The following is a 7,002-nucleotide window of genomic DNA, read 5'->3' on the forward strand; positions in this document are numbered from 1 at the left end:
CAATCAGCAAGCATTTGTTAAGGGTGTGCTAGGCACTGGGGACACAAGTACAAATATACCTGCTTAATACTGTACAACAGTGTAGTCCCAGAGGCCACTTTAATGGACAACTGGCTATACAACTTAGACACTAAGAAGTACCAGTGAATTGGAAATGAAGGTGCCCCTGGGAGGGGAAGGAGGAGGTAGGATATCCTTCCCTTTCATAAAAACAAGGCCAACAATCTCTAAGACTGAGCAGGAAAGGCCCTAGTCCCCACCCTAAAGCAGCAAGCCTCTCCCTCCCACTGAACCAGATGCAATTTCCTACCCCATAGCCCTGGAGGGCTAAATCAGTGTCTGGGTCTGGTGACTGAGGCCTGAGGTCAAGAGTGAGGAAGAGTGAGTTGCCAGGTCTGGGAGTTGAGGTTAGGATTGTAAAAGCATAGATTTTACAGCTGAAAAAGAAAAGCACCCAGCCCAAAATCTTCTGCTGACCAAAAAGGAAATTGAAGTCCTACTGGCCCCACCCCCTCAACCCCAGGGGAATTGATTTGCCCTAAGTGACACAGGAAGTAATAATACAGCCAAGATTAGAACCCAATTACCCTGATCAGTTTTGGGAGTCATGGAAGTGGCAGGCCAAGGACAATGATCAGACTCTAAATCCGGGCTCCAGAAATCAGCAAGCTGCCTTCCAAAGTCAGTCTAGAGTCAAGCTTTGGGGGGACTTTCAGAGGCTGAGGTCTGGAGTCTGACTTTGGCCTGCAGATAGAAAGATTATTTATTGCCTCTCTTCGGGAGGGCTTTGGCGGAGGTGGCTTAGGGAACCAGTCCTTCAGTCAGGAGGACCTGAGTTCAAATCTGACCTCAGACACAACCTGTGTGACCCTGAGCAAGTCACTTTACCCTGTTTGCTCATCTTTCAAATGAGCTGGAGAAGGAAATAACAAAGCCCTCCAATATCTTTGTCAAGAAAACACCAGATGGGGTCAGGAAGAGTCAGGAAGACATGACTGAAAAAGACTGAACAACAACAAAAAGTGTGCCAGGCCTACTACTAGGCCCTGGGAATACAAAGACAGATAAAACAGTCCCCCTGCCCTGAAGTGTCTTTTACTGTCTTGTATGGAAAACAACATATACATACAACATATGTAAAACAACATATACACAGAAAATTCGTACAAAATATATACCAAGTGATTTCTGGGGGAGGAACATAGAAGCAGCTGGGTGGATCCCATCCCTATCCTCTTTCCCCAGGCTCAGCAGCTGGTTTAAGCAGGAGAATGAGGGGCTCAGTATAGGAGCCAAGAATAAAAGGGTTCCCTCAATGGCTCAGGCCCAGAATTCCAACTCATCCTGGGACAGCCAAGTTCTTTAGTGGACTATGGAATCTGGAATTTAGAATCTCTCATTGGGTGACTGGGCAGGGGGCCAAGGTTGCATCAGCCATCCGTCAGGTTCTGGGACAGGAAAGATCCAAGTCCCCTTCCTAAAGAAATAAGACCCTGACCTCAAATGCTGATGCAATTTCTTCCCCCTGTTACAGAACCAACTCTGTGGCTCTGTTAGTCACCCAAGAAACCCCCCCTAGCTCTCAAAATCTCTTTTCAGCCATCTGATCCAACCCCTCCCAGAATAAGAACCCCTCTCTGACATCCCAGACAAGTGGTCATGGGGGGAAAGGGAAGGAGAGGAAGGAATGATTAATTAATCGATCAAGTGATTCTCCCCAACAATCCCTTCTCCACAAAGATTTAGAAATTGTACCAGTCCACATTTTGATTGGAAAACCAAGAAAAAAATCATAATGAGCCATCATTTTTCCAACCCAGGGCAGCTTACAGAGATAGAGAGGTATGTGGACCCCAAGGATAGGGTGTGAGTGTGAAGCACTCCATCACTCAGGGATGGGCAGGAAAATATCCCAGGGGATCCCTTAGCAAGCAATGGATGCCATAGGGCAACTCTGTCATCCATTACCCAGTTCCAGATTGAGAAACAAGAGGAGTGATACAGAACTTGGGCCCTCACTAGAGAGACTGAGCAAGGAAAATAGCCCAGCAGCAGTCTATTGAATCTCCCAACCAGAAACAAACTAGGAAGCCCAAATTTGGGTCAGGTAATTCTAAGAGATCTGATAAGGAGACCAGCAAGCAGACTTCCCCTGATCCTGGGGAGCAGTGAAAGCTTTCAGACCCCCAGACTGAGCTACAAAAGCAATAAAGGCACTAAAGAGGACAGGCGCTCAGGCTGGCCCTTCCTCTCCCACCAGAAGTACACAGAACCTAACACAGTATCACATCCAAAGTCAAGAAACAGGCTTGAAAAAAATGAGCAAATGAAAAAAAAAAAAAAGAACCTAAACATAAAAAACCTACTTTGGTGACAGGCAAGCTAAAGACACAAATACCAAAGAGAATGACTCAAAAAAAACTACAGGTAAAGCCTCAGAGAACTTGAAGATTTAAAGAAAGAGTTTTTTCAAGGAGCTAAAAAAAGATCTCAAAAATCAAATGAGAGATATGGGAGAAAGATATGAAAAGAGAATTAATCATTTGGAAAAAGGCACAAAGCCCCGCTAAGGAAAAAACTCCTTGAAAATTAGAATTGACAATGAGGTATCTGACCTCTGCTTGAAGGCCTTTAATGAAAGGAGTTTGACTCCATCCTGAGGTAGACCATTCTGCCTTGGGACAGTTCTAATTATTCCTAATTTTTTTAATACTCAGAAAAAAAAAACCTGTCCATAGAGTGTTGCACATAGAATCAAGCAAGGCCTGAGTTCAAATTCCTGAGATACTTGCTAGCTATGTGACCCTGGGCAAGTCACTTAACCTCTATATGCTTTAGTTTGCTCATAAGGAAAATGGGGATAATAATAGCACGGATGTCCCAAGGTTGTTGTGAAGATCAAATGAGCAAATATTTTGTAACGTTTTTTGTAAAACATAAGGAGTTACATAAATTCTGATGATTATCATTATTAATCAGAACAAGTGTAATCCCCCTTCTAGAACACAGACTGTTAAGTATCCCCAGAACAGCCATCTCATTCCCGCCTGAGGCTTCCCTTTTCTAAGCTAAACAGTTTTCCTTCCTTCAATGGATCTCATGTCTTTGCTGATTGCATGCTCTCTTATTCTTGTTTATTTTTCCTTTTTTGTACTGGGCCTTTTATTTCAGTGGTCCCAGATTTCCTTGTGAAGGCATTCCTGTACCAAGGCAGATGGACGATTTATAGTCTTTTTTTTTATTTTGTTGCTTTTTGGAGGGGGGAAGGCAGGGCAATTGGGGTTAAGTGACTGTCCAAGGTCACACAGCTAGTAAGTGTTAAGTGTCTGAGGCCAGATTTGAATTCAGGTCCTCCTGACTCCAGGTCTGGTGCTCTATTCACTGTGCCACCTAGCCATCCCAGACAGTTTACAGTCTTAAAGAGATGCCTAGGGTGTTGAAAAGTAAGGTGACTAGTCCAGGGTCACACATGGGTCAGAGACCAGACTTACACCTGGACTTTCTGAGGCCAGCTATTTATGGACAAATCACTTCAACTTTCTGGGCCTCGGTTTCTCTAACTGTAAAATGAGAGGATAGGGTTAGAAGACATAGAGGGTTCCTTCCAATTCAATGATTATGTGTCATGCTGCTTCTCAATAATGTTATTATGTTAATAACAATATCTCACATTTCTACATTTAAAGACTTTCCAAGGGCTGTTACAAACTTGTACGGTGGATAGATAGGGCAATTTTTTATGCCCATTTTACAGATGAGGAAGCTGAAGAAGACAGGGCTTAAGTGGCTTGCCCAAGGGCCACACAGTAGTGTCTGAGGGTAGATTTGAATTCAGGGCCTCCAGACCCAGATCTCTCGTTCTATCTACTGCACCAAATATTTAAGCAACTTTCAAAGCAAACCAATTGTGAGAGCTACAGCCTGGGAGGAGGAGAAGGAGGATTCAAGAATCTGAGATTCCAGGTATGTGGAGTTTCCGGGTGAGAATCTAACAAAGGGCCTACTGAGAATCCAAGCAACCAAAGGCTTCTGGGATACCAAACATGGCCCCCCCAAGCCACCCTTACTGTGTGTGGGGACCAGTGTCTCTCTCCTTTATCTTTATATTCTCCAACATCTGGTAGAGTACCTAGTGCATAGCAGGTGTTTAATAACAAATGCTTGTTGCTTGATTCATTGTAGGTGGGTGGGCAGGGTGGTCAGGGTCCTCAGGATAGGCACGTGGTGCCACCAAGGTTTCTGGTTACCTTCCATAATTTCCTCCCTTTAGCCAGCCTAGCTAGGGGAAATCAGGACTACCCTGAAGGAATGGGCAGTACAGCAACTGACTAGCCCTGGGCTTGCTTGGCTTTTCATAGGACTGCGGACTGTTTCTGGGGTTCTCAATAGATCAGTATAGACAAAGAAAGGGAGGGAGAAAACCAACCGGGCCCTAAGTCCAAGAATACCACAGCCCTCCTCTGCTCCTTTTGGGGGCGTTAGGAGGGGGATGAGGGGAGATGGTTTTGTCTGGTTGTGTGTATCTCTGCCCCTCCTCCTGGAGCCTCCTCTGTCTGCCTGGTTAATATGCAACTCCGAAGTCTTGGCTCATTCTCTCCTCTGGACACTCATCGGGAACAAGCCTTTATCAGAGGGCCCACACCTGGTCTTCGTCTGAACACAAAGAAGTACAGAGAAGGGGAAAACCCATTTTCTCTGGCCTGGCCAAGAGCCAAGGTCCTCCCCCTTGGGGCCAGGCCAGACACTCTGGGAGACGTTTTTCCACCTGCCCAGTCACTAACACCAACCAAGACAAGGGGTGGAAGGGCTATCAATCTTTAGCTTAGGGTTCTTAATCTTTTCTGTGGCATGGACCCCTCTGGCCTTCTGAAGAAACCTCTAGACCCCTTCTTAGAACCAGGTTTTTAAATGGATCCGATAAAATGCATTGGATTCCAAGGGAAATTGTCTATTGAAATAACTATCGGAATATTAAAACCAAAAACAAGTTCACAGACCCAGGTTCTTTACCCAGGTTAAGAACCCCCTCTTTAGAGATTGCATTAATGAAAAAAACAAGGGCAAAATTGGGGACTGAGAAGTCAAGGGAATTCAAGACAGCCCTCACTCTTGAAATAAAAGGATTTGTTCTTTCAATATGAGAAGCCTGAGAGGGGTGGGAATCTAGATTGATTCAAAGAGGATAGAGAGAGCACCGGGCATAGAGTAAAAAAGTCCTGAGTTCAAATCCAGCCTCAGACACTTATGAGCTGTGTGACCCTGGGCAAGTCACTTCACCTGTCTGCCTCAGTTTCTTCATCTGTAAAATGGGTACCTCCCACAGTTGTGAGGATTCATGAGATAATAATTGTAAAGCACTCAGTTCAGTGTCTGGAACATAGTAAGCACTATATAAAAATATTAGTGATTATTATTAGCTAATATAATCCCACTCCCCTAATCCTCTCCATACTCATCTCCAACAAGGTCTGGATCCTCAATGGAGTTTTTAGTAGAAAGCCTACCTGGGACTTTAACCCAGAGAGAATAGCAATGTTCAAATAAGTCCTACTGAATGGTGTCCTCCCAACCCTGAGTTATGTGGCATAAGTATCATCACCCCCATTTTAAAGAATAGGAAACTGAAGAGCAAAGAACCCATGATAGAGTACCAGCCTGAAAATCAGGAGGACCTGAGTTCAAATTCAACTTCAGACACTTAGTAGCTGTGTGACCCTGGTCAAGTCACTTAACCCCGATTGCCTCCAAAAAAGAACAAAAAAAGAACCCAAGGACACAGCTAGTACCAGAGACTAAGCACCATCCCTTATTTCTAGCCTCTAAATCCAATGCCCTTTCCACTAGGAATGTTTTCCTTCCTTTTACAGAAGGCCATCAGGAAAGCCCTTCCCTCCCACTGATCTCTCCTCCTCAGGTAGAGATAATCACTAAGCATTTATGAAACACATACTGTGTGTATATTAGGCACCATATCAGGTGCCATGCCAAAGACAAAAATGGTCTCTGCTCTCAAAATACTTAAATTCTATAAAGAGAAGAGAGAGAGAAAATGTGTGATAGATATGAAACATACATATATGTACATATAGCTATGCATATATATACATGGAGCAACCAGGTTGTGTAGTAGATAAAGAACTTGGCTTTGAGTTGAAAAGACCTGAGTTCAAATCCAGCCTCAGCTACTTACTAGTTGTATGACCATGGAAAGTCACTTCACCCTGTTTATCTCTGTTCCCTTATCTGTAAAATGAGCTGGAGAAGGAAATGACAAACCACTCCAGTATCTTTGCCAAGAAAACCCCAAGTAGGATCACAAAGAGCTAGACATGACTGACCAGCACACACATACCTACATATATATGTGTATAAATATGCATTATATGTGTATGTATAAAAAAATAAATTCAAGGGATCAGGAATACTTCTGTAGAAAGTCATCCTGGAAGTAGAAGTGAGGAGGGGGATCATTCCAAGCATGGAATTCAGCCAGTGCAAAGTCAAGGAGCTGGAAAATGGATTGTCCTGTAGAAGAAACAGAGACAAGACCAGATTGGCTGAACCAAGTTCTGGAAGAGGAGTTACGTACAATGATGCTAGAAAGGTAGGTTGGAACCAGACTGTGAAGAGCTAGAAAGTGTTTCACAAATCTTAAAGCATTAATTAAATGTCAGATATTATTATGGTAAATATTCCCCAAGCTTGGTTGACTAGCTACTTTAGATATCCATCAATAAGTGGGTTAATTAACAAGGATTGGGGGGGGGGAACCTCCTTCTGTATGGCCAGGAGTGAACTAGCTATGAGGGAGATTTAGTGAGTGGCTTCCACCATAGTGAAATGATGCCACCTCTTCCAGGCAGCCTCCTTTGATGCCCCCAGCTGTGTGGGAAATCCCCCTCTAACTACCAAACTGAAGACCCTTCTTGATTTCTCCCTCAGTACTTTCTACAGTCTGCTTCCTACCAGGACCAAAGACCAAGGCATAAAAGGAGAGAAGAA

The sequence above is a fragment of the Petaurus breviceps genome, unplaced genomic scaffold, assembly GCF_028583685.1.
Source record: "Petaurus breviceps papuanus isolate PSGF00001 unplaced genomic scaffold, PetGlider_PUasm1.0 100, whole genome shotgun sequence".
Lineage (NCBI taxonomy): Eukaryota > Metazoa > Chordata > Mammalia > Diprotodontia > Petauridae > Petaurus > Petaurus breviceps.